This window comes from Ursus arctos, unplaced genomic scaffold (assembly GCF_023065955.2).
Source record: "Ursus arctos isolate Adak ecotype North America unplaced genomic scaffold, UrsArc2.0 scaffold_15, whole genome shotgun sequence".
Taxonomy (NCBI): Eukaryota; Metazoa; Chordata; class Mammalia; order Carnivora; family Ursidae; genus Ursus; species Ursus arctos.
Window position 1 is genome coordinate 49,070,038 of NW_026622819.1, and position 16,875 is coordinate 49,086,912.

Consider the following 16,875-nt stretch of genomic DNA (forward strand, 5'->3'; position numbering starts at 1 on the left):
AAATGTTAGCTTATTATAGTTACTAAAGATTTTTTAAAAAAAGGTTCTTATTGGGATGGTAATGGAAAGTCCTCCATCTTAGTGCTTTATTAATAGTTTTGTGTTCTCCATCATGAGTGAATTTCTGATCCTGTAAGAAGAAAGTCCCAGAGGTCCTTTATACCCAATGGCAGGCCTATCTGCTAATGAGAGTAGAAGGGCAGGTGTCAAAAGGATTGGCTCCATCAGAGATGACTGGAAATGATGCTATCTGATGCCTTGGGAGGATAAAATAAAGAGTGAATCTAATGCTTAAAAAATATGAGAGCTCAGTGAAAGGGAGATGCTGGTAACAATAAACTGTATTACCAAGTATATTAACACCAATATCTCATTTGATTCTCAAAATTACATATGAATATATATTGTATAGATGTTGTATAGTAAATGGTCAATAACAAATAAACATGAATAGTTGGATAGGCATTAACATCCCATTTGAATGAAGTAATAGGGACTCAGCTTTTGCTCTGTAACAAACCACCCCAAAGCTTACTAGCTTAAAGCAACAATGACTCCTTCCTCATGCTTCTGTAGGTTGGCAGGGTGGCCCCTCTGCTGGTTTTGCCCAGGCTCAAAATGCTGGTTGGTGGAGGGTCCAGTTGGATTGGAAGGTCCAAGAACACCTCACTTGTATATTTGGCAGTTGATGTTGGATGTGGGCTATGATGCCTTCTTCCCTATGTGGCTCATTCTCTTCCAAAAGGATAGATTACCGTTCTTGCATGGTGGTCCCAGGGAAGCATTCCAACATGGTGGAGACAGAAGCCACAAGGCTTTGGAACTTGCGCAATGTTGCTTCTGCCACATTCTATTAGTCAAAGCAAATCACAAGATCAGCCACAATTCAGAGGTTGGAGAAACTCTCCTGTTGATGAGAAAAGCTGCAAAGAATTTGTGGCTACATTTAATATACTAGGTGGTCAACAAATAGAATCTTTTATCACTTGGCCAAGGTTTTAGAGTCCATAAGCGTTAGGGCCATGTCTTGAACTTGGGTCCAATGACTTCAGAGCTTGTGGCCTTGATGCTATAGTATGGCCACCTTTACTGCAAAAGTGAACTTAGGGATGAGGGGAAAAGTTTTTTGCCCTTAGACATGGAGCACTGGGCACCTGAAATATCTGTTGAATAATATAATCTGTAGCCACTGTGGTTTGGATATAACCTAGTTCATTGTATTACAAAGATACCCATAATATTTTTCCATAGTGTAATTAAATGTAGACCATGTATTTTATTTTAAAGTTTTTTATTTAAATACTCTCTACACCTAACATGGGTCTTGAACTGAAAACCCCCCTATCAAGAGTCACATGCTCTTCTGACTGAGCCAGCCAGCAACCCTCAACATAGACTCTTTAAAATGAGAACCTAACAGGATGGTTTTCCCATTCAGGAGAACCAAGCCTGTGTGTGACTTTATTCTCAATTGTTCACAGGAAACTGGCCAGGGAAAACAAGCCCTTTAAAAATAGTGAGGTTTGGGGAAAGGTCACGTGGTTCTTCCACATCTGGCTGAGACTTGAGAAGATAAAACAAGGGAGACTGAAAGCAGAGAAGAGATTAAAATTCAAGTCATCAGGGGCTCATTTAAAACCTTGAAGTTTTAGAAGACAAACAGTCTGTAGAAGACAAAATCTGGGGGGGATCTGCCCAAATTCCAATCGCAGTGATCTCTTCTGAGCCATAGAAGAAGAAAGAGACCCACCCAAGGAGTGGATTTCCTGTGCTTGTAACAATGGCCTTTAGAACTCTACTGTGGGCTGACTGTGTACCTGATGGCATTACAAATGGTTTCCGAGGGGAAGAAGTAGTAAAGCATACACATTCAGTCTCCCATTGTTGCCTGCTAGGGAGGAGGGGGACATTGCTCAGCAACCGCCTCCGAAGGGCTGACTGGGGCAGTGGACGGAGCAGATGCAGAACTGAGCGAGTGTGTACTGGACAGGGCCCAGGCCGCCTGGAAGAAAGCAGTGGAGAGGCCGTGAGGAAGTAGAGGGCTGCAGTGCTGGCACCTTTGGCTGCAGGAGGTGCGGATCGCCAGGGAGGATTTTTGGGAGGTTCAGTTTTGTTCTCTAGCTGTGGTGTAATTCCTCTTTCGCACATCTTCAAGATACCTTAAGGACTTTGTTACTCTGAGGCTTTTGAAGTCTGATTTATGTTTATTTGGAATATGACCCCAACAGAGGACAGCCTCGAAGCAGGAACCAGGGGACTTAGTTTTATCCTGCTTGTGCTAGTTTTCTCCTAATCTGATATTTTCTAGGAGATCTTCACCTTCTTAATCATGAATCTTTTTCAATTGGTGGTGGTAGTAGGATGGGGGGTGGGGGTTACCAATTCTATAATTTTTTTTTCTTAATTTAGTTTTATTGATGTTTTTTTGCTGGTGTTTGTGTTCTGATCCCTATCTACAAAGCTGTTGCTGAGAAGTGCCCTGCACCAATAGTGAGTGTGTAAGATATTGCTGACCCAAGACCAGGCTTTTTCAGGTCCTAGTAGAGGCTGCTTTGAGGATGCACGTGAGTGCTGGCCTGCTTTCTCTAGCACAGCTCTGTAAGTCATCCAGACCCTGTGATGGTGCCCTAGAGCCACCCTGACACTGGAGCCAGAGATATTAAAGTCCAAGCCATTTGTATTCCTTTGTGTATCCACACAAGCTAGAGTTAGTTGTTATCTTGTTCCATTTCCCACTTCCTCCTTTTCATGTGCTTATGGTGGCTGTGGGTTCCGAGGAGAGGGCTATTTGGGTTGTGATGAGAAAATAAGAGACGTCCCTGGGGTAGTCATTAAAGCTATAATGATAACGGGAGCTTAAGACACATACATACAGTTTCATTGACTCAACAACCTCAGGAGGTAGGAGTATCTAAATTTTGCAGATGAGGAAATAGAGGCTGAGTGAAGTTAAACAATTAAGGTCACACAGCTAGTAAGTGGCACAGCTGAGCCCACATCTTAGTGTAAGTTCTTGGCCCTTTTGCTTCAGGGTGACTTCTTGAGGAGAGCAAGGAGGTCTGGGTCCTAACGCTGCCTATTCTTGCACAAGTCTGGTCCTGTGTCCAGATCTCAACTCTCCCAGGTGTGAAGTGAAACCTGGATGTGATCTCTAAGGTCCATTGTCGCTGTTTGAGTCTGTGATTGAAGTATTTATAGACACTTCCTTTCTGCTAGCATGCTGATCTTATGACCAGAGGGAAGTCATTCCTGCCTTCTGGGTGGGCAGTGGATGGGTTCTAGTCTAATAGGAGAGATAAGAATAAGATTATGAGGCTGCTGGCATGTAGCAGGCAGAGGTGATGCTCAAAATAGGTAATAACTTATTGGGTAATTTAAGATATAAAAAAACATAAAGCTAAGTTTTAAAATTCCTTTTAGATGGGGCGCCTGGGTGGCACAGCGGTTAAGCGTCTGCCTTCGGCTCAGGGCGTGATCCCGGCGTTATGGGATCGAGCCCCACATCAGGCTCCTCCGCTATGAGCCTGCTTCTTCCTCTCCCACTCCCCCTGTTTGTGTTCCCTCTCTCGCTGGCTGTCTCTATCTCTGTCAAATAAATAAATAAAATCTTAAAAAAAAAATTCCTTTTAGTTGATGTACTATAGATTTCTTAAAACTGCTTGGCAAATTATATCAGCTGTAGTACATGTCATTGGTTAAATTTCTCTAATTTCCAAATTGTTGAGTTTTTTTCCAGCTTTATTGAGATATAATAGATGCAACTCTGTAAGTTTAAGATGTACAAGGTGTTGATTTGATATACCTACATATTATGAAATGAGTAGGTCCTAGCATTAACTAACACTTCCATTGCATTGCGTAATAACCAAGAAACAGTCTTAACTATAGAGAACAAACTGATGATTACTAGAGGGGAGGTGAGTGTGGGGATGGGTGAGCTAGGCAATGGGAATTAATTCAGGAGGGCACTTGCGATGAGCGCTGGGTGATGTATGGAAGTGATGAATCACTCAGTTCTACACCTGGAACTAAAATTACACTGTATGTTAACTTGAATTTAATAAAAACTTGGAAGAAAAAAAAATTACCATTTCTTGTTTTGTGATAACATTTAAGGTCTCTTACTTTCAAGTATATAAACACATATTACTATTATCACTATGCTGTACATTTTTCCTCCTATAACTGGAAGTGTCTACTCTCTGACCAATGTCTCCCTTTTCTTCCAACCCCCAGCCCCTCCTAACCACCATTCTAGCCTCCTTTCTATGAGTTCAGCTTTTTTTAGATTCTACATGTAAGTGGTATCACAGAACTTTCCTTTTTCTTTGTCTGACTTAGTTTACTTAACATTATGCCCTTAAGGTTCATCTAGTCATCTGTTGACTCACACTTTGTTTCCATGTCTCGGCTATTGTGAATAATACTGCAATGAATATGGAAGTGCAGATGACTCTTCAAGATCCTGCTTTCATTTCTGTTGGATATATGCCCAGAAATGAGTTGATGGAACATGTGTTATTTCTGTTTTTAATTTTTTTTTTGAGGAAACTCCATACTGTTTTCCATAGTGACTGCACCCATTTGCATTCCCACTATCACGTGTATACCCGTGTACGGGAGTGCCCTTTTCTCTACATCGTCACCAATATTTATCTCTTTCTGTTGATAGCCATTCTAACAGGTGTGAGGTGATCTCCTTATGCTTTTGATTTGCATTTCCCTAATGAATGATGTTGAGCACCTTTTCATATATACCTGTTGGCCATTTGTGCATCTTTGGGGAAAAATGTCTATTCAGTTCCTCTGCACATTTTTTTCATTGGATTGTTCATTTTTTGCTATTGAGTTGTAGGAGTTCATATATCTTAGATATTAACCTTTTATCAGATATATGGTCTGGAAATATTTTTTCCCATTCAGTGCCTTTTCATTTTGTTGATGGTTTTTCTTTGTTGTGCATAAGACTTTTAATTTGATGTAGTCCTACTTGTTTGTTTTCTGCCATCGTCTTTGCTTTTGGTGCCAAATGTGAAAAATCATCCAAGACTGATGTCAAGGAGCTTATCCCCTATGTTTCTTTCTAAGAGTTTTATGGTTTCAGGTCTTAGGTTTAAGCCTTTAATCCATTTTGAGTTGATTTTTTTGTGTATGGTGTAAGATAAGGGTTCAGTTTCATTCTTCTGCATGTGGCTATCCAGTTTCTCAACACTATTTATTGAAGAAACTACCGTTTCCCTGTTGTACATACTTGACTTCTTTGTGATAAATTGACTATATATATAATGGATTTTTTTCTTGGCTCTTTGTTCTGTTTTATTCTCTTTTTTTTTGGTAGTGCCAATATCAGACTGTTTTGATTACTATGACTTTGTAATACAGTTTAAAATAAGGGAGTAGATGTCTCTAGCTTAGTTCTTCTTTCTCGAAATTGCTCTGGCAATTTGGGGTCTTTAGTGGTTCTATACTTAGGATTTTTTTCCTATTTCTGTGAAAAATGCCATTGGAATTTTGGTAGGGATTAAATTGAGTCTGTAGATTGCTTTGGGTAGTATGGACATTTTAACAACATTCTTCCAAACCATGAGCACAGAGTATCTTTCCATTTATTTGCAGATTCAGTTTCTTTCATCAATCTCATAGTTTTCAGTGTACGGATCTTTCACTTCCTTGCTTAAAGGTGTTCTTAAGTATTTTATTCCTTGGTGCTATTGTAAATGAGATTGTTTTCTTAATTTTTCTCTGGTAGTTCATTATTAATGTATAGAAATGCGATTAATCTTTGTGTATTAATTTTGTACCTTGCAACTTGATCAAATTCATTCTAACAGTTTAGTGAAGTCTTTAGTGTTCTCTATTTATAATATCATGTCTTCTGCAAATAGAGAAAAATTTTACTTCTTCCTTTCTAATTTGGATGCTTTTTATTTCTTGTCCAATTGCTCTGTCCTAGGACTTTCAGTACTATGTTGAGTAGTGGCGGTGAGAGTGGGTATCCTTGTCTTATTCCTGATCTTAGAGGAAAACCTTTGAGATTTCACCATTGAGTATGATCTTAGCTGTAGACTTGTCCTATAGGAACTTTTTTATGTTGAAGATACGTTCCCTCTATTCCAAGTTTGTTGAGAGTTTTTATCATGAAAGGATCTTAAATTTTGTCAAATGCCTTTATGTATTGAGATGATAAGATTTTTATCGTTGATTTTTGTGAATAGGGTGTATCATACTGATTCGTGGATGTTGAAACATCCTTGGATCCCTGGAATAAATCCCACTTGATTTCGGCATATGACCCTTTCAATGTACTGTCGAATTCTGTTCACCAATATTTTGTTAGGGTTCTTTCGTGTCTGCTCATCAAATTATGAGCCTGGAGTTTTTCTTGTAGTGCCATTATCTGGCTTTCATGTCAGGGTAATGCTGGCCTTGTGAAAATGAATTTGGTAGTGTTTTCTCCTCTTCTAAATTTTGAATTTTGTTGTGCTCTTTCAATGAAGCTTCTATGGACTCAATACCTGTCTGAACCATGATTTGACATGAAGTACTGCATCAAAGCATTTCAATGACTTTCCCAATATGGACAGTAATTAAGTCCCCAGAGTTCTGTACTTTGCTATAGTAGGTGGGTGGTCAGGAACACTGTCCATGAGTCAAGGGGTAGGTACATTCCTAGATGCCAACAGTTTCCCTATGGCCTTGACCCTGAAGGTAGAGACAGAGGCACAGGTTGACTATACTGTCTGCTTTATGTCCTCACCAGTGCTGGTTCTCTACAGAGTAGTAGGTGGAGCTTGCTTCCACCACCACTGCTTGTTACATAGTTGCAAGGGGCTACCCACATCCATGCAGGAACTGCTATTAGACCCCACTGCTTGCTTCTGTAACCACAGCTGGGCAAGGTTATTAATTGGTTTGTAATCTTAGTAAGTAGGGAATTTCTCTGACCACTCTGGATGTGTTTTGGTATTTTAACAACTGACATGTGATAGATTGAATTATCCTCACATCTTTACTCTTTCTGCATGTGACCCTGCTGTGCACTAGGGCGGAATGAGTATATTTCCTAGTTCTATTGATGTTGGCCTTGGTCATGTGGCTTATTTTGGCCAGCGGGATGTGGGCATAATTAAAATTTGCCAGGTCTTTCTGACAAGTGCATGGTACAGATTGCCATTGTTTCTTTATTCTGAGCTCAGAGTGAGATCAATGGATTAGATGGAAACTGACCTGAAGCTGGAGCCAAATGTGGCTGCCTTAATGCCTGAAACAACCTGCTGTCCTGTGAGCAAGAAAATAAATGATTGCGATTACAAGTTGAGTTTTGGAATGTTATATTATGGGGGAGTATTACAGTAATAGCCGTCTGTAGTAGGGCCAACATGATGCATACTAGCATAAGTTAGCATTAAGAGTAAATGAAAAATTTGTTGTTCTTACAGTTGTTACATTAACTGCCAAGAAAGCATCAAGGAGGAGGTAGAGAGGGAACAGACAAGAGCAAAGACTTATAGGCAGTGATGTTCAAAAGCTACAAAGGGACAATGAGGAGGCCAGCCGTTTAAAAGAAAAAAATAAAGCACCAGCATTCAGGGTAAGGCCTCCAGGCTTTTTGACATGTACTTTCTTTTTTGATTCCATTTGGGACTCACAAATTCCCTCTTGTGAACACTCTCTCATGTCCTCAATGGGATATCCTCTTGTCTAGCCCTGAAGAAAATTTGGCAAAATATATCGAAGCATTAAATGTGCATGTTATTTACCTTTAACTCAGCTATTCGTCCTCAAGCCTGTATCCTAAGGGAATGACTGGGCAAATGAGAAAGATGGAACAAGAATATTTTTTTCTTAATTTGTAATATTAAGAAACTGATACCCAACAATGAAGAATTACGTAATACATACTTTGTGAGATACTATACAGCTTTGCAAATGTAAAAGGATATTTACTGACAAAGAAGTTTGTGATAGATTAAATGAGATTAATGACCATATATTTATATCACATGTGTATATAGGTACAGTCTTAATTGTGTTTATGGGATTTTTTGACTATAAAATACTGCATGCATGCACACACATTGTTGGAGACAACTCCATTCATTAGGATCTCCTGGGGAGTGCACTTAGCTAAAAATAAATGCTTTGGTTGGGGATGGGGTATGAATCCTGAAAAACAAACAAAATCCTAACAATTTTGTTGCTAACTTGTTCTGAGTAATAAAGGAGTATTTTGGAGGAAGGCAGGATGCAACAAGGCTGGACATTAGGTATAGGAAGGGAAAAGAAACTCTATATTCTTGCTTGGCCTCCCTTTTACCTTTCTCCTTGACTTCTCCCTTGCCTGACCCAAGCACAGCCTAGGAGGGACTTTGAGAGGACCGAGAGATCTAATGAGGGGAAATTAGAAGTGGCTTCTGTGGAGTAGGTGATGTAATCTCCCTCCATCTTTCCTGAGTTCTGGAGTCTCATCTACTTTGTTCTCTTCTTGTTTTATACCAGTGGCTTCTTTTGGGAGAGGTGGAAGTGGAGGTTAAGGGAACAGCTTCCAGAGTGTGGAAGAATATATTCCAGGTATGTGATTGTTGTAGGCAATAGAAATTTTTTTCCTTTTGCTTCTTTGTTGTCTAGTAAAAAAAATATTAATTTGTATTAAATTATCATCTTGTTGCTTGGGTAAACTCAAAAGAATTAATGTGCCTCTTTGGGTTCTTCTCTTAAGACAGGAGTTCCCTAGGGCATTTCTTCCCCAGAGGGCAGGGGCAGGTGGTTGGCTTAGCATTGGTCCTCCACATCAGTTGCCATAGGTATGGGTGTTTTTTTTTTTTTTTTTAAGATTTTATTTTTTTATTTGACAGAGAGAGAGACAGCCAGCGAGAGAGGGAACACAAGCAGGGGGAGTGGGAGAGGAAGAAGCAGGCTCCCAGCGGAGGAGCCTGATGTGGGGCTCAATCCCAGAGTGCCAGGATCATGCCCTGAGCCAAAGGCAGACGCTTAATGGCTGAGCCACCCAGGCGCCCCATGGGTGCTTTTCAACCATCATTATGGGAGAGTTTGTTCATGATGCTCTGATAAGACTGGAATCTGGAGACTTGGGTGTATACCAGATCCAGTTTATCTTTTTTAGAGAGCATATTTGGAGAAGAGAAAGCCAAGACCAAACACATTAACTTTTTACAAACTTTGTTTCATTTATTTCGCACAACAGACTTTAACAGTTGAAAAAAATTTAGGTTCAGAGAGGTTAATGACTTGTAGAAAGTCACACAGTAGATCTAATTTATCTGAAACCAATCTGATACTAAAGAGTTTTTGTTTGTTTTTTGCTTTTGCTTTTATCTTTTTAATTCCAAGGGGCTATCTGGCTGGAGCTATTTAACCTATGGAGTAAAACAATGTTTTACTTAAAATATCTCTCAGCCACTTTTTTTTTTTTGGGAAGAAATAAAAGGAAAAAGATAAATGTACCTTGAGGGAGTGAAGTAAGCAATTAGGGAAAACAAAATCCTTGGCGCTGTTAAGATGTTCCTTGGACACTGGAATTGGTTGCCAAATATTTAATCAGATGGAGTTTTTACCTGAAGGTGAACTTAACTATAAATTTCCTGAGAGATGAGAGTATAGACAGGATGATTTCTGTAGCCCCTTGAAAGCTGTATTTGGCAAAGAATGGTCTGAGACCACACATCAAAACTGTCGGGGGTGCTTCAGTGGGGGATTTGTACTCTTAACAAGTTGCCTTTATCAGTTATGGTCCAGTCAGAGAAACTGCAATGGAAGAGAGAGTTAAGGCAAACAGTCAGTTATTATATTGGTTTTCTGTTGTGGGGTAACAAAACAGCCTAAAATGAGTAACTTTAAAGAACAATTGTTTATTATTGCTCACCAGTCTACTGGCCAACTGGATCATTCTTCTGATCTTGACTGGGCTCCCTCCTGTGTCTGTAGTAGGTGTCAGGTCAGCTAGGTAGCTTGGATTCTGGGATCTGGCTGCTTATTGGCTATGGTGCTTGGGTCCTCCTCCAGCTGGTTACCCCAGGCTCATTCATATGGCAACTTGTTAGTATTCCAAAGGGAAGCATGCAAAGTCTTCAGGTCTAGAATCAGAACTGGCACAGAATTGCTTAAACTGCAACTTGTTGACCAAAGTAATAAGGCCAGCCCATACTCATCTCTCAGATTGACTCCCCCTTTTGATGGGAGAAGCTTTATAATCACATTGCAAGGGGGAAGAGTCAGGGATTGGGACCATTCTGCCAACACTTCACCATAGCGACAATGGTGTTAGGAAGGCTGGAGGGGCAAAAGAAAGAACCGGTGTGCTAAGGATTCAAAAGGATTGGGGCAGGGGGGTCACTTGATGAGGAAGCGGCTAGTCTGGAGCCCCAGTGCTGGGATCTTGGAGGGAGGGTACCTTGCTGCTACTGTTACTGCTGGAATTGTTAAAGAGATACCCCCTATGTTCGTGCTGGAACCAGGATGACTTCTTTCTGGCTGTCACGGTTTATACTGGCTGAACCTAACCAAAAGCCCCTGGTAAGAAAACATGGGACATTGAGCATGTAGGATTCTAGGCCCGGCAGTATAGAACAGGGAATAGAAGGGAGAGTGTGGGGCTTCAAGCAGATAAGCAAACAACTGCCACTCTCCTGTGGAATTCTCACCACATTAAACTTTTGAGACCTATTGCTATAATATGCTATGATTCTAGAGAAGCAATGAAATGCAAGCCTCATTGAGCCCCACATCAGGCTCCAAAGAACACCGGCTGCGTCAACTATGGGTTGGTAAAGAATTACGAGGGAATGACTCTTGCTGATTTTTGATGTGTAACTTGGCTGGAGATAGGGGTGTAGACAACATGACTCGTTTGAATGGGCAAGACAGATTTCAGTCCCATTCGTTATTATGTCAAAGGAGATGATCTGCGTGGAGAAGCCATAGACCTAAAAATCTTGATGTTTGTCGTCTGATCCGTTGCTTGCCTGATGGTCTTAGCCACCAGCACAGAGAGCATTTGCCTGCAGGTGTACGTGAGTGGGGTATAGAGAGGCAGGCAATCAGAACAAAAAAAAGTGAGGATATTAATCAAATGGAGATGATTAGGCAAAAAGTCTGTTAAAGGTCGATAAAAAGACAACTCTGGATTCATTAATGAGAAGGAATTTACAGACCTATTGATACAGAAATCCAGTAGTTTCTGTGTAGAGTCAGATAATGACTAACTTCTGCAGCTGTGGGGACACCTAAATGATGGGGCAAGGGGTGGGAAGGCAGAAGGCAGGGTGACAAATAGTACAAGGATGACTCTGCTACTGGGGAGTTTATAAAAATTCTACACTGAACACCTCAGAAGCCTAATTATGGATCCTGAAAGCATTTAAATATGTAATGGACTGATCTGGCACAAATTTATTTTAAATATGCATTACTTTCTTGTAAAAAAAAAAACTACTTAACAGTGATATTTATACTGGGGCTTAATCAATTAGTATGTGAAATTGGCCTGCAAATGTGGAAAAAATATAGCTATATAAACTTAGCTCCTCAAGACACTTCAGATATGATCTACTCCTTCTCCTCTCCTTGTGCATATGATGACACCAGTCCAGAAAGGTGGAGTGGCTGGTCTGAAGTCACACAGCTGATTAAAGACAAAATCAGAAGTAAAAGTCAGCTTGCATGATTTCCAGTTGGGTAGGTCTCTATCCATTTACCAGAATTTGCACCTTTTATTTTGACAGAGACCAGGCTTGTATCTAAATGAAACTTAAAGACTGTGTTTTCTAGATTCATCAGACTCACCCATGGGTACTTGTTGAAAATGTATCTGCCTGGACACCAGCCTAGAACTTAAGGGGCAGAATTTTGGGGTGAGAGAACAAAGCCTTAGGAGTGTATATACTAAAAAACTTAAGTGTTTCTGATGAACCACCCCCTGTTTCCCTTGTCCAAGTCTGTGTAAGAATGCAGTTTTAGGCATTGGTTGGCAGAAGAGAAAATTCTTTGCAGATGTCTACACACTTCCAGTTAGGTAAGGGCTTCAGACAAAAGCCTTCTTGACTGAGTGACTTTCTGAGGGGTTCACATGTGGGACAACCTCATTAGAAATGTCCACGGATCCATTCTTTGTACTGGGAGTAACAATACTGAAGATGCAGCATTAGTCATCAGGTTGGCTCCTCCAAGTATCTGCAGTCCAGGAAATTGTACAATGATATCCAGTTCAGGTCACCTCAACCATTGATCCTCAGGTATCAGGCTGTTGGTGTTTACCCAAAGGTGAGGGTAGGTTAAATTCACCTAATTACAATTGGGACGGGAGCTAGGTCTAAGGATAAGTTTCTCTTGTCTAGTGCAGTATCTGTGGCTCCTAAAATAGTACCTGGAACATGTTAGGTGCTCAGTAAATATTTGTTGACTTAATGAAAGGGAACCCTTTATTGGATGCCAACTATGAAATAGCTGTACTTAATGTATCTTGAGTCACTGTCCTCTTTGTGGAAGTGTGATTGGATTCTGCATGTAGTTGGGATTCATCCAGTAAAGCTCCATCGGGCCTAATGTATGTTGATAAATCATAACCCTCCTAGGTGTTCAAATCAATTTCACACCTCATCTGTTATCATGAGCAGAATGTGAGAAAGTCCCCTCATTGTGGTAATCCATCAGCTCACACAAATAAAAAAGTGCCCGAAGATCAGAAAAGGGAACACTGTTATAGTCCATGGTACTTCATCAGCTACCCAGACATTGATGGATTTTAGGGGATATTTACATTTGAATCATGGCATCCAGAATGTCTCAAGCAGAACCCATAGTTGATGGACTGCATGGAAGCACTTTTAAAAAATCATTATCTGTTACTCAGAACCTAGGTCTCTTCATAGAGAGTATTTCTAAGTAGAAAAATGAGGAAAAAACTGAGGATCGAGTTCTAGCTAGATGATAGGTGGGACTGCCAGAATTCCTCACTGTGTCCATGACTGACACCACTAACTGATCAGAGTATATTCTCTGCTGTACCTGGCCAAGTCTCCTTATTTCTCAATCCAAGGCTCTAAGAAGCCACTGCAAGTTGGTCAGAGTTGGCATGTCGAACTGAAACTCACTATCGTTGATCTAGAGTTTGACTATTTCTCTAGAAAGCTAATGCTAGTCGGTAATTAAGATAAAGGAGAAAGAAAATGAAATATTCTTTTTGGGATTGGGAAAGCATCTTGAATCAGGTAGTGGGTTCACTCTCTCGCTTTTGGGCAGGATAATATTCAAAGCTATGGGCTGAAGAGGATTTCCTCAATGGCAGTGTTTCACCAACTGAGATTTTTGGGCCATTTGCATCCAAATCACTTTGGTGATAATGTAGGTGCTTGTGCCTCACTCAAGACTTCCTGGATCAGACCCCTGGGTTTGAAGCCAAGGACACTGCCCTGGGACAAATTTCCTTTGTGTGTCTTATTCATGCTCAGGTTGGTGAACCAATGCCCTTTGGAGACCTGGGTTCTAGTCTCAGCTCTGCCAATTCACTTGCTGTGAGTTTGGGCACATCCTTTGCCTGAGCCTCAGTTTTCTTATTGAGGAATAACACCTGTGCTATCTGTCTCTAAGGCTCATTCAAGATAAAACCTGACAATGTTTTGAAAAGGTGCTATAAAGATGGAGCATGTTGTTGTCCACCTGTTAAACTTGGTGGGGAGTTGGGGAATTTGGGTGGATTTTCGAATGTTTATTCTAACTTTATCAGGAGTCCATGATCTGCTAAAAACCAGAATGACAAAGGAGGAAAACTATTCTCCTGAAAAGACCAGAGCAGTAGTTATCAACCATGTTTACAAATCAGAATCATAAGGGGAAATTTTAAAACTACCTAGCCAGGTCCCCAGCCCAGAGAGAGTTCACGAGAATCCAGAAGTGGGGTTTGGGTTGTAACATCTCTTGTGGGAACTATTCTGGGTTCCAGCCTTCCAGAAGAATAGCTGACCTGTTTGTCTCTGAAGCCTCTTGGCATTCCAGTATTCTCCCAACACTTTTCTTTTTATCTAATTTACTTAGGCTCATATCTGTTGCTTGCAGCCAGAAAACCTTAACCAACATCTCACTAGGCAGTTAATCCCCAAAATAGGGACTGTGGATGTCTTGTTTACTTCGGGATCTTGAGCGACTAACGTAGTTTCTGACACACGGTGGAGATGAGAAATTGGCTTAAATAAAGTGAGAGCTACCCAAGTTGTGGTCCTAACTGGGATAGATTAAATCTAAGTTCCTTCAAAGCAAAGATGTAATGGACATAAAGTTCCTGGCACTTATATGTACTCAGGCAATGATTGTCTTGGTGTTTTCTGAACACTGAGGAGAGGTGGGTAAGACTTAAATTAATTTGCAGGAAATAAAATTTTATAAGTAAAGAATGAAAGTAAATTTTTATTGGAAAATAAAATGCTCATTCATTTATGTGTTTTCTGTGACTTTTTTTTTTTTTTTTGGTGCTATGATGGCAGAGTTAAGTAGTAGCAACTGTATGGCCTGTATGGCCTAATGGTATAGGTTCAGTAGATGCATGTGTGCCCCTCTGGATCAGCTTTCCCCCCCTCCACTCTGTACCTTAGGAGGCTGGCTGGTATAGTACAGTCTATGGCAGCTGTTCTCACTGTGTCCTGAGATCCACCTCTTACCCGTGTCACTGGTGATCTTCTGGCAAATTCTTGAGCCCCATGCCCCACCAAGGGAGTCAGAAAACTTGGGGGTGGGGACCAGGAATATTTGTTTCAACAGTCCTCAGGTAATCCTGACATAAAAGTGTGAGAACCACTAGTTTATAGCAATGAGTTCCCTTGCCCTTCAGCTTCTGCTGGATTACTGTCAGTGTAGGACAGTCGCAAGAGACGGGAGGGAGGAAAGAGAGCAAGGTGAGGTAGTTATTTCCTGTCTCCCACTCTATGGGGTTATTTATTCATTGAAATATCTCAGCTCCTGTGAGGCAGTCTTCTCTGTGTTGGGTTTCATTATGTAAAAATATTCCCTCCTCTCACCCCTTTCAGGCTTAGGAATGGTTATGGAAGCCATAGGGCTTTTGAGGGTGCTGGAGGCAGAGAAGATTTGGGGGGCACCTGAGTACTCTGCTTTGTCCCCATGCCGAGAATGTGGTCTTGTTACCACTAAGTTGAAGAAACTGGGTAGACTGATACTTTTAAATAAGTCTCATAATTCTTGCTTCCTCAATAATGTTGATATAAGCCCAGACATAAAAGGACGGGGATGTGGCAGAATCCTCTCTAGCCTCAGTATCTGTGTGGAGGAGTCCCTGTGGCCACGTGTCCTGTTGGAAATGGAATTCAGGAGGAATAGTCAACATTTGTCGTACCTTATCCTAGTCCCCTCTTCCATCATGTGGTGAATTCTTGGCCAGATAAACTGGCTCCTTACCATGCTGAGAAGGCCTTCCTGGTAGTCCGGGCTGCCAGACCCTGGTCTGCTTCCCCCATCAGAACCCTCATCACACTGTATTGTGATTGCCTATCTGGTCTCATGGGCATCAGACACATAGGCCAGTTAGTGTGAACAGGTACCATATTTGTTTTTATTTTATCCACCATTTAATTCCCAGAGCCTTGCACCATACCAGACACATAGTAGATATTTGATTAGTGCTTAGTAAATTAATTGATTATCAGCATTGCTAGGGCAGAGGGTGGCAAGTGTAATATAAGGAAGTTGGGGCGAGAACTTGAAGGCCATTAAGCCTGACAAAACATTGAATTTGATGAATGGGTGGAAGAGTGCTGGCCAGCAGAATAAGAGAAGAAGCATCAAATTGTATTGCCTGCTCCCCTCTCAGCAGAGCAATGGAGATAAATGGCATAAAATTAGTAAAATCGTTGGCAGGATGATGGCCAGAATCTCCTCATGCTGGGAGTTAACCAGGGGGTATTCCCTGTTTCCGGCTTCTATGCTTTTCAGATCACTGTTGCTTTCCTGCTGAAGATGGAGTAAGTGGTGCTCAAGCCCAGCTGGTCCCAGGTCTTCTTGGAAAGGAGATGAGGTCTCTGAAGGAGAGAGAGAGAGAGAGAGGGAAGGAGAAAGGGAGAAGAAACAGCAAGCTGTCTCCACTCATCCCAGTCCTTTGGAGGCAGGTGAGCAGCCTCACTTAGGGAGCACTGAGATTTGGAGTCTGAATTTGGACTTTGTTTTTGTTTTATTACTACTTTTTGAGTACAGTTCATACAATTACATTAGTTTCAGATGTACAACATGATTCAAGTTTATACATCATGCTGTGCTCACCACAAGTGTAATTACAATTTGTTATCATACATTATTACAATACCATTGACTATATTCCCTGTGCTGTTATCTTTGATTTCTGTGACTCATTCATTCCGTAACTGGAAGCCTGCACCACCCAGTCCCCCACCCCTCTCCTCTCTGGCAACCTTCAGTTTGCTTTCTGTCTTGATATGATGTTGATGTTTGCTTATTCATTTGTTTTGTTTTTTAGATTCCACATGTAAGTTAAATCATGGTATTTGTCTTTCTCAGTCTGACTTACTGCACTTAGCGTAATACCCTTTAGGTCCATCCATGTCACAAATAGCAAAATCTCGTCCTTTTTATAGCTGAGTAATATTCTCTTGTATGTATATTCCACATCTTTATCCATTCATCTATTGATGGACACCTGGGTTGGTTCCCTGTCTTGGCTATTGTAAATAATGCTGCCAACATCTTTCCCGATTAGTGCTTTTGTTTTCTTTGGGTAGATACCCAGTAATGGAATTACTGGATCATATAGTATTTCTATTTAATTTGTTGAGAAAACTCCTTATCCTTTCCCACAGTGACTGCACCAATTTATATTCCCGTCAACAGTGCATGAGGGTT

The 16,875-nt window shown here is 40.9% G+C and overlaps 1 long non-coding RNA gene across 1 annotated transcript in view; it reads left to right on the forward strand.

The window, feature by feature from the left end:
* LOC130543741 (uncharacterized) overlaps positions 1–16,310 on the forward strand; it is a 28,680-nt gene extending 12,370 nt beyond the window's left edge. The window contains exons 2-3 of the long non-coding RNA XR_008959298.1: positions 8,500–8,571; positions 15,955–16,310. This is a non-coding gene — a long non-coding RNA (uncharacterized LOC130543741). The remainder of the gene's footprint in view (positions 1–8,499; positions 8,572–15,954) is intronic.
* Positions 16,311–16,875: the final 565 nt, after the last annotated feature.